Here is a 14,822-nt window from a genome sequence, read left to right as displayed (position 1 = left end):
TGGTCGGCCAAAGCTGGCGCAAGCCGAGGCGACCGGTCAGGGCTTCAGGCTAGTCTGCTCCCGGGATGATCATCGGGTTAGCCTGGCATCCGAGGGCCGAGCCTCGGAAAATTCCGCTCGTTGGTCGGCCAAGGCTGGCGCAAGCCGAGGCGACCGGTCGGGGCTTCAGGCTAGTCTGCTCCCGGGATGATCATCGGGTTAGCCTGGCATCCGAGGGCCGAGCCTCGGGAAATTCCGCTCGTTGGCCACGCGCCTGTCGCTTGCCGCTCGACGGGATTTCTCCGTGGCCAGCTACGATCGTGTTTCTCCTATTCTCCAAGCGTCGCTTGGGGAACACCAGAAGGGTATTAAATGCTAATTGAGGCGTTACCTGGGAAATCGGATCGCCAGTTGCTGCTTGCAAGGAGTGTCAGTTAAGCGGCCGCGATACGCGCGCTCTTCGAGGCGGATGCGGCCTGGGCGCGAGCGGAGATACGTGGGCCGTGGGATACACACCGCCCGGAGTGTCCTGCATGAAGAATGCAATTAAGGAGAACGACGCTTAGGAGATCGTGGGAGGATACGCCTCGAGAGCTGGAACGGCTCCGGATTCGGTGCGCCCGCCTTTATTGGAGCCACCCGCATCGGAACGACCGGGGGGCCACAGTTTGGCTATAAATATAAGTGCAGGTGCGGTGGAGCCTCCCAAGCCGGAGCTATTCAGGTTGCCATGGATCGTGGACCTCCTCTCCGGCGTGTGGCTGGGAAACCCCTGCCGGAGGAACGGGAGGCGCGCCCCTCACGACTTCCGCCAACTAGCCGTTTCATCTGGGATCAACAAGGAGGTTCTCCCCGGCGGAACTCCGCTCTAGGCGTTTCATCCGGGATCACATCCCCCCTCCTTTCAGCCCCGCCTCCCGATTGAGCTCTGCGCCAGACGCTTCATCCGGGATCGCGCCTCCTCGCGCTCTCCTCCCTTGTATTCCTTCCCTCCCCTTCTCTTGGGGAGGGCTGGAATATCCTTTGGAGGTGGCGTTCCTCTAGGAGCAGTGTGAACTCCTCCTTCGTCCACTTCTTCTTCGTCCGCGCCGGCTCTTCGTCCTTTCCGTGAGGCGTCGATGACGCCTCCGGGGAGAAGCACCCACGCCCGGTGGGATTGCAGCTGCTTCGGGTGGAGAGTTCGGGGATCCCGGATCTTCAACTCTACGGAGTCTCCACCTCTTCCTTATTTTCTTTACTGCCCAATTCCTCCTCTGGAAATTCTTTGTAATCACACGAACACACCGTTGTAACCAGGAATTATTGAAATGAAAAGAATTGTACATTTTTCGAACTGTCTTCCTGGCTTTGTCGTTCTACTGGTAATACGCCCGCAGGTTAGCGGAATTCCAGCTCCTCGAAATTTCTCGACCATCTAGGGCCTCCAACTGGTAGGAGCCAGGTCGGTTTACCCAGCGAACCCTATACGGGCCTTCCCAATTTGGCGCCAGCTTCCCACCTTCCGCGGGTTGAGATGCTTTGGCTCGCCTTAGCACCAGATCTCCGATTCTGAAAAGTTTCGGTCGGACCTTGGAGTTATAATATCGGGCCACCCTCCGCTGATACATCGCCATCCGAACCTGCGCCATTTCTCTTGCTTCTTCCAAGAGGTCCAGGTTCCCTCGGAGTTGCTCCGAATTGGCCTCGGGTCGGTGCGCGGCCACCCGGGGCGAGGGGAGTCCGAGCTCCACGGGAACAACCGCTTCCGTGCCATAGGTTAGGCTGAAAGGTGTCTCCCCGGTAGGGGTCCGATGCGTGGTCCGATACGCCCAAAGGACATTCTCGAGTTCTTCGACCCAAGCTTGCCCCGTCCGACCGATTCGCGCCTTAATTCCTTGGAGGATTGTCCGATTTGTGACCTCGGCCTCACCATTGGTTTGGGGATGCAACACAGATGTGAACCGATGCTCGATCCCGAACTCCTCGCAGAAATCACGGAAATGCTTGTTGTCGAACTGTCGACCATTATCCGAGATGAGGACTCGGAGTACCCCAAATCGGACAATGATGTTTTTCTTCATGAACTTCCGGACTTGCGCCTCCGTGATAATGGCCAGCGGCTCTGCCTCCACCCACTTGGTGAAGTAGTCGATTGCAACAATCAAGAATTTCCGCTGGGCTGAAGCGACGGGGAACGGTCCGAGGATATCCATTCCCCACTGTGCGAAGGGCCAGGGTGCGGTGATTGGTGCCAAGGGGACAGAAGGGACTCTCTGGACGTTGGCGTGGCGCTGGCAGGCGTCGCATTTCCGTACATGATCCTTTGAGTCCTCCAACAAGGTAGGCCAATAATAGCCTTGCCTCATGATCTTGTGCGCCAAGGACCTAGCCCCCAAGTGCGATCCGCAAACGCCCTCGTGGACTTCGCCAAGGACGTAGGCCGCCTCCGAGGGGCGGAGGCACCTTAAGAGGGGGCGGTAAACGAGGTCCGATACAGCCTCCCTTCATAGAGTACGTAGTGGGCGGACTTCTTGACAAGTCGCCGAGCTTGATCTTCGTCTTCAGGGAGGATCCCTTCGGCGAGGTAGGCGACGAGCGGGTCCATCCAAGACGGCTCTGGATCAATCGCCATCACCGCTCCAGCCTCGCCGATGCTCGGGGCCTCCAGGGTCTCCAGGTAGATTGCCCTCGACAAGTTGTGCGCCTCTGCGCTCACCAAGCGGGACAACCTGTCGGCCCTAGCATTTTCGCTTCTGGGGACCTGCTGGATGTCGATACTGCCGAGATCGGGAATGAGTGCTTGCACCTTCCGGACGTAGTTCTGCATGGTCGGGCTCCAGGCCTCGAACTCCCCACGGACCTGCCCGACCACCAGCTGGGAGTCGGTGAAGACCTTCAAACGCCGGATGCCGAGCTCCCTGGTGAGTTTGAGTCCCGTGACTAGGGCCTCGTACTCCGCCTCGTTGTTGGTCACTGGAAATCCAAATCTCAAGGCATACTCGGCTATCACTCCATCAGGACTGGTAAGGACCAGCCCGGCTCCTCCACCCTCGGGGTTCGACGACCCATCGATGTGAAGCATCCAGGTCGGGAGGTCGAGGCTGGGCGTTTCCGGCGGTCTAGGTTCCGCCTCCTGCACCGTGCACTCAGCGAGGAAATCCGTGAGCACCTGGGCCTTGATGGCGGGTCGAGGCTGGTAGTGGATGTCGAACTCACCGAGTTCTATTGCCCACTTCACCAGCCGTCCCGCATTCCCGGGGTTGCTGAGGATCTGTCGTAGTGGTTGATCAGTTAAGAGGGTGATAGAATGGGCCTGGAAATAGGGGCGAAGTCTCCTGGTCGCGGTCAGCAGCGCGAAGGCGATCTTCTCAGCCTTCGTATACCGCGTCTCGGCATCCCGTAGGACCCGACTGATGTAGTACACGGGCTTCTGGAGCTTTGCCTCTTCCCGAACCAGCACCGCACTGACCGCGGTTGGGGAGACCGCCAGATAGAGGTAGAGCATCTCCCCTTCTTGCGGCTTGGACAGTAGGGGAGGAGACGCCAGGTATTCCTTGAGCTGGTCGAATGCTGCTTGACATTCGGCCGTCCAGAGGAAGTCTTTCGGGCGTTTTAACATCTTGAAGAATGGTTGGCAGCGTTCGGCCGATTTTGCCACAAATCGTCCAAGCGCGGCGACCCTTCCAGCGAGCTCCTGAACCTCCTTTACTTTGGTCGGAGGGGACATACCTTGGATGGCCTTGATTTTGTCCGGGTTGGCTTCGATACCCCGCTGGTTGACAATGAAACCGAGGAACCTCCCGGCCGAAGCGCCGAAGGCGCACTTCGCTGGGTTCAGCTTCATGCGAAACTTCCGCAAGGTGGTAAAAGTCTCCTCCAAATCCGCGATGTGCTGGTCTGCATGGCGACTCTTCACCAGCATATCGTCCACGTACACCTCCATGTTCCGGCCGATTTGCTCTTTGAAGATTTTGTTGACGAGGCGCTGGTAAGTGGCGCCAGCATTCTTCAGACCGAAGGGCATTACCTTGTAGCAGTACCGCCCCCGGTCTGTTATAAAGGCAGTTTTCTCCTCGTCCTGTGGGGCCATCATTATCTGGTTGTAACCGGAGAAGGCGTCCATGAAAGACAGCAGCTGATACCCGGAAGTCGCGTCGACCAGTTGGTCTATTCGCGGAAGCGGAAAGCTATCCTTAGGGCACGCCTTATTCAGGTCGGTATAGTCGACGCACATCCTCCACTTCCCGCTCGCCTTCCGGACAAGTACAACATTTGCCAGCCACTCGGGGTAGCTTACCTCCCTTATGAATCCTGCCTCCAAGAGCTTGTCTACCTCCTGGTCGACCACCCGGATCCGATCCGGGGCACAGTGTCTCTTCTTCTGCTTTATTGGTCGGTGGGTCGGGTCGACGTTGAGGGCGTGAGAAATGACCTCCGGGTCGATCCCAGGTACATCGGCCGCCGACCAGGCAAATACATCGATATTGGCTCGGAGGAATTCCACCAACCGGGCCCGAGCTCCCGGATCGAGATTGGCGCCGACCCGGACCGCCCGGTCGGGGCGGCCTTCCTCGAGGGGGACTTCGACCACACCCTCGGCCGGCTCCCCCTGCCGCAAGGCCACCTCGTCTCTGGCATCAAGGGACTCGACGCTTAGGGCTTCCACGGGCTTCTTCCCTTTGAGGGTTGCTAGAAAACATTGCCGTGCGGTCGGTTGGTCACCTCGGACCTCTCCGATCCCGACCGCCGTGGGGAACCGCATGAGCAAGTGGTACGTGGAGACCACCGCGCGAAGGGCGTTCAGCCCGGGTCGCCCGAGGATAGCGTTGTAGGCCGAGGGAACACGGACGACCAAGAACCCGAGTCGCACCGTGGCTTCTGCGGGTGCGACGCCCGCAGTCACAGGCAGCTCAACGACACCTTCCGCCGGGACAGCGTCACCGGTGAATCCTACGAGGGGGGTGGACATTTTGTACAACAGCTGTCTGGACAAGCTCATCTTTTGGAAGGCCTCGTAAAACAAAATATCAGCTGAGCTTCCACTATCCACAAGAACACGCCTTACATCATAGTTTGCCATAGTGAGGGAGATCACCATGGCGTCATCGTGGGGAGTTTGAACCCCCTTTACATCCTCATCAGAAAAGGTGATTACATTGCCGACCCTCTGCCTCTTTACAACGGCCGTCCCTGACGCTTCCGTCGAGCCCCCTGCGTTCCTCACGGGCCGAGAGCAGCCCCCAGTGATAGTGTGGATCACGCCCGCAACGGGTCGATTCTGCTCCCGAGGCCCCGGAGGAGCCGGGTCGGCCGGACGCGGGTCTGCGGGGGGACGTCGGTCGCTCACATATCGACCGAGACGCCCCCGACGGATAAGGGCCTCGATCTCGTCCCGAAGCTGGAAGCAGTCCTCTGTGTCGTGGCCGTGGTCTCGGTGGTACTCACAGTACGCCCGGGAGGGCCTCTTTCCAGGGATCCTTCGTATCTGTCTCGGGGCCGGGAGGTCCTCCCGCCCCTTGATCTCCATAAGGATCTGGGCCCGGGGAGTCAGGAGAGGGGTGTACCGGTTGAAACGTCGGGGCGGAGAACGAGGGCGTGGGGCGCCGTGGTTCTTCGCCGGCGACGGGCTTCTGCGCCGACGCTGGGGCGTCGGGCTCCTCCTCTGGCGTGCCTCTTTCCGCCTTTTCTTCCCAAGCTTTGGAGGGATCTCGGCAGCCTCCTTGCTCCGGTGGGCGGCCGCCTCCTCGGCGTCCGCATACTGGTTCGCCCGGGACAACAGCTCTGGGAAGCTCCGCGGCAGGCGTTTGTCCAGGGAGAAGGTGAGCCTGCCCTTCCGGAAGCCACGCTTCAGGGCTGAAAGAGCTACCTCCTGACTCAGGTTCCGGACCTCCAGCGTAGCCCTGTTGAAGCGGGTAAGATAATCCCGCAGGCTTTCTCCCTCGTTTTGCCGGACGTCAAAGAGGGAGTCGGAGACCAGTCGCCGCCGGCTACTGACGGTGAAATGAGTGATGAAGAGGCGAGTGAACTGGTCGAAAGACCGGATTGAGTCAGCCTCCAGCCCGGCGAACCACGCCCTCGCCGGGCCACGGAGGGTTGCCGGGAAGGCCTTGCAGAGAAGGGGATCTGATGCTCCGTGGAGGAGCATAAGGGTCCTGAAACTCTCGACGTGATCCCGCGGGTCTGCCGCCCCGTCATAGGGCTCGATCGCCGGCATTTTGAACCCCGGGGGATTCGGGGTCCGCAGGATCCTCGAGGCAAGCGCCGGCTGGGAGGAGATCTCTAAGTCGGCGAAGGGATCTTTGGAATGGCCCTTCAGGACCTGGAGTTGTCGGTGGAGATCGTCCACCCGCCGGTCCAGGGAGCGCGACCGGTGGGTGGGAAACAAGGAGCGGCGAGTGGGGGACCGACTGGAGCGCGGGTTCCTCGAGGACTGGGGGGTCTGGGAACGCGCCCGGGCCCGCCTCTCGTACCCCGCGCAGCTCCGATGGAAAGGTCCCGGCAGAATAGACCGTGCTCGAGAATCCTCCTCGCGCCGGCGCTCCTCCCCATGGGAGAGGAAGGAGCGCGGGTTGAGGAGGACAGGCGAACGCTCAGGCAGCAGCGGCTCCTGAGCCCGCTGCGGCGCCCGGGACATCGCACCCTGCAGATTCTACACCGCCTCCGCGAGGGTGCGAACCTGCTGGGTTAGCTGGTCGAACTGGGCGGCTTCGACCATCTGAATGGGCGGTGGGGCGGTGGAGTGTTGCTGAGAGCGTGTTGGAGATGCAGCGGCCTCCCGGCCAGTGGCCCGAGAGGGCCCGCGACCGGAAGCATTGGAAGCTCCACGACCACCTCGCCGTGCCATTACGATCGCTCTGAGATCCGTCCCTTCCTCTAGCGCCAACTATTGCTGGTGGTCCAAACCGAGAACGATTGGCACAGCGGTGTGAACGGGGTTCCCTTTGAGTTGCTTTGGTTGCGCTCCGCCCTCCGCCGTGAAACCTGCAAGCAAGCCTCGCACCACCACCGGGGTAGTGGGGGCCCTCCGACGATCAAGTCAGAGGAGATTGAAGGAGAAGGAGAAGGTAGCAGGTGAGATGATACTCTGGAAGATATATCTTACCCTCCCCCTTCCCCCCCAGCCTCATATATATCAGGCTGGGGGGTTTTTCCGGAGATTCGTCATCGTGTGGCACGATGGGGCTGCCACTGACATGGCCGTTACAGGGCGTCGTGGGGCAGCGCTGGGTACAGCCATGGCAGGGCATAGTGGAGCTCCGCTTTGTACGGCTGTTACAGGAGATCGTGGGGCAGCGCCGGATACGGCCGTTGCAGGGAGTAGTGGAGCAGGGGGCCGCGGCGTGCCTCAGAGGAACAGTCTGTTGTTGTCGAGAGATTGCCGACTCGGGGTCGGATTGCTGGATCAAGGGGCAGCCGACTCGGGGTCGGGCTGCGGAACCGAAGATATCCGACCCGAGGTCGGATTGCTGGATCAAGGGGCAGCCGACTCGGGGTCGGGCTGCAGAGCTGAAGATATTCGACTCGAGGTCGGATTGCTGGATCAAGGGGCAGCCGTAGTCTTCCTGGGCGCGCGTGCCGGTCACGTGGGGCATGGTGGCTAAGTTCCCCCGTAACAGTTATGTTATAATATCAAATTATGCTATATTATTATTCTATAGTATACAATATTATATTACTATATTATAATAATATTATGTTACATTACAGTAACATTATAATATATCATATATTTGTGTATTAATACATATTATATTTTATTATACTCTATTTCATAATACTATACAATATCCTTTATGGTTATTTTGTCATAACAAAAGTACTTTCTTAATTTGTTTACGAAATATATTTTAAAATTCTACGATACTTTAGAAATATAGTTACCAAATAGCAAATAGTTTTTATTAAAGCATCTACTTCAAAAAGCTTTACTTCTGAAAGCTCTATAACCAAAAGCTCTACCAAACGGGGCTTAATTAATGACTCACTATTGCCTCGGGCTCTAATAATCTTTAGTTTGTGACATGAATGTGGAATATTTGGTTTAGATAAAGAGTAGGGTGACACGCGGAGGTTAGTATCGATAGAAGTTGCCATATATACAAGACTCTAAATTAGAAAAAGTGTCACACGTGCGATAGTATAGTATTGGGGCTTTCAAAGAAGAAAGGCCACCTTGTTATTATATATATATATATATTTGGGTGCAACAGCGGCTTACACACTGCGGGTGTGAATGCGGCCAACAAAATCAGAAAATAAAATACTACGTAATGGCCCTGGAACAGATCCACTCTCGACCCAAATAAAACCACCAGAGTGGTGGACCGCATAGGAGGCACCCAGTCGGCCGCCTTGTTGGCCTCCCTGAACATGTGTGAAGCCTGGTGGGAATCGCACTCCTCCATCAACCTACGAATCTCAAGGATCAGCTGCCGATCCTCAGCAGTGCGTTCCCATCCCTGGATCCACTCAACCACTGTGGCCGAATCACCCTCAAGAATAATACGGTCTGCACCTAGTATTCGCCCCGTATAGAAGATGCCCTCTTAGGTTGCTCTGAGCTCGGCACACACCACTGATGAGTCAAAAGCCTGCCGGCCTTCCATCGCAACTAATTTGGCATCGTGATCTCAGAGAGCGAACCCCACGCCACTGCATCTCCCCTCATCATCCACACTATCGTCCAAGTTCACCTTGAGAAAATCAGGGGTGGGGGCACCTAGGAGACGAGTATTGTCCTAGACTTTGTATGAGCAGAATGGGGGCTTCAGATGTCCCTAGCCAACTTAGGTGATACCTCTGTAATGCCGATGATCTTAGCCACCTGCATAAGGGCTCTAGCCGCTATTACCCTCGGGTGAGGACTAACTCCCTCGAAGACTCGGACATTCCTATACAGCCAACACTGGTAGGCCAGATAGGCAGCATGTGTCCGCCTCTCCTCAAACACAGATCCCCGTGCCAAGTCCTTCAGGAATTGTGGAAACTTCTTGATAGACAACCACCTCTGCCACTGATCTGGCTGGCCTGAAGTATAGCACCATATCTGTTTGGCCCGTGGGCAGTCTATAAAGGCGTGGAAAATGGTCTTCTCCACCTCCAAGCAAGTCACACAGTCTACAGGGACCCTCATACTCCACCTCCCCAACACAGCTCTACTGGGCAAGCATCCTCAGGCCACCTTCCAAATGAGTAAGGCGACCTAAGGATGAATGCGCAGCCTCCAGATCCATCTGCTCTCCATCTGTCGAGTCGAGGGACTCGGAACCAACCCGAGAGGTCTCGGGACCTCACAATCGGCGACCCAGACATGCTCCACACTCTCTTGTCAGCTGTCACTCTCTCAAGGATGGGCACAACTAGAATCCGCTCAGCCAGCTGCTTTTCGAACATGCGCCCAACGAGATTCATGTCCCACCTCCACTCTTCTCTGACGATGAGCTCGCATACCCTCCGACCCTCCAGCCATATGTGATCGACCATGGTAGGCCAATCCTGTAGTGTGCCCTCAGCTAATAATCTATCCTCCAGAATTCTGACTGTCTGGCCATCCCCGATCTCCCATCTAGTCTTCGGTAATACCCTCGGGACATGCGCACAAATCTCTCGCCATGTGAAAGATGCTCCTCGTCCAGCGTGCATGGCATCCTGAGCTACTGGGTCACCATACTTCGTCCTCATCAGGGCACCCCATAAACTCGCTGACTCCAAAAAAATCTGGCTGCCAACCTAATCGATAGTATCTCCCTGCGCTCGATCAAAGAGCGAAGACCCAAACCACCCTAGCTCGTCGGTGACAGATGGTTCCCAAGCCATAAGGTGGACACCCCCTCCTGCCACCCTGTCACCCCCAGATGAAATTGTTGAATAGCCTCTCCAAACCTCGTAGGGTTGCAAGTGGGACCATTGTATTAGAAAGCAAGTAGATGGGGATGGAACTTAGGATTGACCGAACCAGGGTAACTCTGCCCATCATCGATAGCGCACCCACCTGCTAGCTCTCCAGCCTATGTCTGATGCTCTGCTCCATGCTCGTACACTCCCCCTTGCGCAGTTGGCGTCCCGTGATCGGGACCCCGAGGTACTTGAGGGTCTCCTCCTGCTCACTAATTCCCAGGATGCTCATGACAGACGCCTTCACCCCAGGCTCAATCTTCGGGCTAAAGCAGATGGTTGTCTTGGACAAGTTGACCTACTGACTAGATATCCAATAGTATACCCCTAGGATCCTTCTAATGGATGCTGCCGATCTCCTCGTTGCACGAGCCAATAATATACAATCATCTGCAAATAAGAGGTGTGAGAGCGGGGTCGTCCCTTGCGTTGGGCTGTAGGCCTCCATCTTCTGCATCGTCGTCGCTTGCTGCAGCAATCGGGACAGAGTGTCTACACATATGATGAACAAAAGGGGTGATAAGAGACAACCCTGTCAGAGTCCCACCGATGACTCGAAGAAGCGAGACGGCGAGCCATTGATTAGTAGAGCAAAGGATGGTGTCAGAATGCAACCTTGTATTCATCTGATCTACTGTGGATGGAAGCCAAATCCCTCCAGGCAGCGCACCATGAAGTCCCACCTCATCCTGTCATAAGTTCGCTCGATGTCAAGTTTAACACCCATCAAGCACCTACGCTTGGGTGCCCTCTGAAGATCAGACATAAACTCGTGGGTGATGAGGACGTTATCAGAGATGGAACGTCCTCCTATGAAGGCCCCCTACTCGGGATAGATCAATCTGGATAGAATACCCCTCAACCTCTAGACTAAGATCTTTGCCATAACTTTATATAAAGAAGTGCATAAGCTGATCGACCTGTAGTGGCTCGACTCTACTGGATTCTGTTTCTTCGGAATCAGAGTGATGAACGTCCGTCTCCACTCCTCTGACATCGATGCCGATCCAAAAAACTACTGGACCGCCTCTATCACCTCCTGCCGAACAATGTGCCAATACTGTCAGAAGAAGACCGAGGAGAAGCCATCCGGACCTGGGGCTTTATCCTCACCCAGGGACCATAGAGCCTCCTGAACCTCAACATCTGACATCGAGCTAACTAGAGTTGCATTCTCTTCCTCTGATACCTGCCTCTCTAGATCTGGTCCATTGGCCCTGCCATCCACACCCCCTGTCTCGGTCCACCTGGCTCGGAAGAACAGCTCTAAGGTTCGCTTGACTACCTCCTGATCCTCTGAGACCTGTCCACCACTATCTCTGATCCTGCACACCCAGTTCCACTGTCTCCGGATAATAATCGACTGGTGGAAAAATTTTATGCTCCAATCGCCCTCCCTGATCCACTGGACCCTGGATTTCTGCCTACAGAATATCTCCTACTGGCTAAAGAATGATGAGTAGCTAGTAACCCCTTGAGCCGCCCCTGCTCTGCCTCTGACAGACTGCCCCCACTGTCCTCTAATGCCTGCACTGCATACATACCCCATGCCCTCGAGATGGCATGCCTAGCACGTTGCAAACTGACTCTCGATAACTGAGTCTCAAGCAAAACACAAATCTCAGGCTCATGCAGACTCACAAGTCTGCGGGAGGCCGGCCGGAATGATGGTTTTCCGGCTCCTCGGTAGTTCCACAATAAGATCTTCATTGATGGGATTGGGTTTGGACAGCCCAGGCTGCACTCCTCAGGTCTAGCCGCCCTCCTGCCAACACTAGTCACCCCCATCTCCTCATGTTTAGCCTTCTCTAACACCTTTTTAAGTTCTTGGACCATTGCTTCATAAGCCGGCCACAAGATGGCCCTGCAGCATTGAGGCCCACTCCATTAAGGTCCACATAGCCCAACTCACCCACATCACCCTCGAGTCCACCCGACCTTGGCACGGAACCGTGCCCTCGTGCCCAAGTATCTCGTGCCCGGCTCGGATAAGGTCCAACTTCATCTGGGTGTTGGTGCCTGGCCGTCTCCTCCCTGTTCGGCGCCCTTCCTTGGGCGGCTGCCACCCGCAGGCGGTAGTTCCGACATGGTTGCCCTGTCACGTGCTGGCGCTCTTCACCGTATGTTGGAGTCTACCGAGGCCCTCTGTCTGCCGGCGCCGCCTCCTCCACCGTCGCCGGCATGGCTGTCCGCTTGGAGAGACCCCCCGACGACCGACGACAGGCTCCGGCTTCCGAATCGGCGCCGGTCGCCGGCTTGTGGCACCGTGGTCGCAGGTGAGTCAGACTGCTTTGCAAGTGCCTGGGTCAACTCATGGTCCCTTGGCCCGTTGGCCTCACGTCTCCTCGTTGGGCTCCTGGCCCGTTTCACTGGGCCTGACCCACTTCTCAAGCCTGCTAGAGCCGGGCCCTCCTTGCCATCGCGGGCCCCCAAGTTTGGTCTCGGACACCATTTGGCCGAGTGTGACCTGGCGTCCCCTCAGGCCGAGTCACAAGCTCTTCCACTACGAGCACCGGTTGGCTGGCACCGTTGGTCTTCTCCGGCGAGGTGCGCCGAGCTAACTTCTTGGTCTTCTGCTAGCCCTCAGACTCCGGTGAAGACTCGGACGCCGATGGCCTCTCCTTGGTTGGACTTGGTGCCGAGTCAGTGACGACTGGCCCCCAGGTCGACTCGGTAGGGATCCCGGTCGTCTTCTTCGTCTGTGCCCCAACCCTAGCGCCGCTGCCCCGTTGCATCCAAGCACGAGTTGTAGCCATCCACGGGCCAAAAGGCATTGGCCCCTGCCCCTCTGGTCCGCTTGTCGCCTGCATCTTTGAGTCTCCACCTGGCTCGTCGGCAACTACCAGATCCATCTTCTTTTTCGGTCCATGGAACCGGCATTCGCTCGTTGCGTGCCCGATGCGGGTGCAGAGGAAACAAAGACTTGGCAGGTCTTTGTAGGAGAATGCCTGCCAAAATCTCTTCAGCCTTCCCTGAACAAAAGAACCAAGTACCAAGGGTTTATCGGCATTGACCTCCACCCGCACCCAGGCGTACCCGATCCGCCGCCGCTCGTTGGAGATGCCATCGAGCTCCACCGGCCGCTTCGCCGCCGCCACGATCTCGAAGATCGCTCCCCTATCCCGGTATTCCAAGGGGAGACCTGGTAGCCGGACCCAGACCATTGTCTGGCTCACGGTCTAGGTTCTCGGGGTGAAATCAGCCTGCCACTCTCCCATTGCCAGGAGTTGGCCTGCCACCACCCATGGGCCAGTCGCTAGCACCATTGCCAGCACCATCGCCCGCTCCTCTTCGGTCCCGAACCGGATCGTCATGAGGCCCTCCGCCATTGGGAGGACATCCATCGGGTGCTGGAGTTTGACCCGGCCTCTGATCTCCCGAGCCACCAGTTCCGCCGGAAGCCGCCTCCCCAAACTCCTAACGATCACCGCCTTCTCCTCCCATTCCGACCTCGTCTCCTCCTGTCGTTCCGTCGACACCATTGCCACCCGTGGGAAGCAACGTTCAAGCGCCGCCAGTTCCACCTCGGAGATCTGGTGGGGGGGGCATCTCCGGTCTTCGCTCGGCCCCTTGAGCCACCTCGGACCACAATGGGGGCTCGGTCTACCCCGGCGTCCGTCCAACCTGTCGGCTCGAGATCCCTCCACCTGTTTCATTGCTACTGGGGGCTGCCATGGGCACCCACCCGGTGTTTGATGAAAGTACCGCTCGCTCTCCACCCTGCCCTGCGAGGATGTTATTATATTTTTATTTGGAAGAATTTTATTGACCTCTGTGACGCATGGTTGGTAAGCTGACTTTGTGTCCAACTCTTCAACATCACGGGGACGTAGGTTTAAAAATACCTCTCTTTTTAAAAAGATGCTAATAGAAATCCAATGTTCTATTGGTTCCCTTAAAAATATATACGATTTTACATATCACTGTCACGTTAATTTTATATTTTGATGCAACCTTGGGGCCTAGTTTATGCGGTTGATACTGTCTTGAGATCCCAGCAAGGAAATTTAGAGCACCCAAAGAATTCCTTATTTAATTAAGAAGAAGAAAAGGAGGATAATGGACTTTAACAAATTCATGCAGACCCTAGTAATTAGGTGAGTTTGGATTGTTCTAGAAAAATCATATACAGAGCAAGGCTCATTTGTTACTTTAATAGAAATTTGTGATATTTCCTGATTGGAGGAATTTTCTATGACAAAATCTCACTCATCATATTAACACAGGTTAATAAATTGAAATTTCCTACAATAAATTGGACACAAGGCTTAGCTAATTTGGTTCTTCTTTTTTTTTTTGCATAGGAAAATCTTAGATAGCACACATTTACTTGTTGTATAGCTAATAACAATTTGTACTGATGATAGGAAATAAGTGGAAATTTTTTATAATAAATTGTAATAATTTTCTATAACCAATATCAGTATTAGTGGGGATCAGCAAAATTATGACCCTATTTTATAAAAAAAGTGCAACTCTATTTAATAAATTAATAAATTAAGTTGAAAAAGATAATAACCGTCTAGGCGGCTGTTTGTGGCGGCTAGAAAAATTGTGAGGATGAGGGTGGTTGGAGGATGGACATCTGGTGCTTTGTGATATTCGTAGGCTGACGGAAGATTGCGACGCCTTTTAGGACGTTCATATGTATTTAAAGACGAACAAAGCTGCAGATTGGATCATTTTTTTTTGTTGCTTAACACTCTGAAAAGATTTTCTAGACTAGCTGCCCCTCCATCTCTACGCTATCTTCTTTTTTTCGACTGTGTTGGCTGTAGTCACGTTTGAGCTGTGTGAGCATGCATTGTTAAAAAACCAAAAAAAAAAAATGTGACTCTACTTTTGTAAAGCGACATAACTCTATTTAATAAATTATTATGTTCATTTAAAAAATCACAGCCATTCATTCAGCCTATCATGTGGCTTCCAATCACCGAGCTCTAGTTTCATGCTTTTACCTTAACAAAATC

The sequence above is a fragment of the Phoenix dactylifera genome, chromosome 2, assembly GCF_009389715.1.
Source record: "Phoenix dactylifera cultivar Barhee BC4 chromosome 2, palm_55x_up_171113_PBpolish2nd_filt_p, whole genome shotgun sequence".
NCBI lineage: Eukaryota > Viridiplantae > Streptophyta > Magnoliopsida > Arecales > Arecaceae > Phoenix > Phoenix dactylifera.
This window is presented reverse-complemented; position numbering follows the sequence as displayed.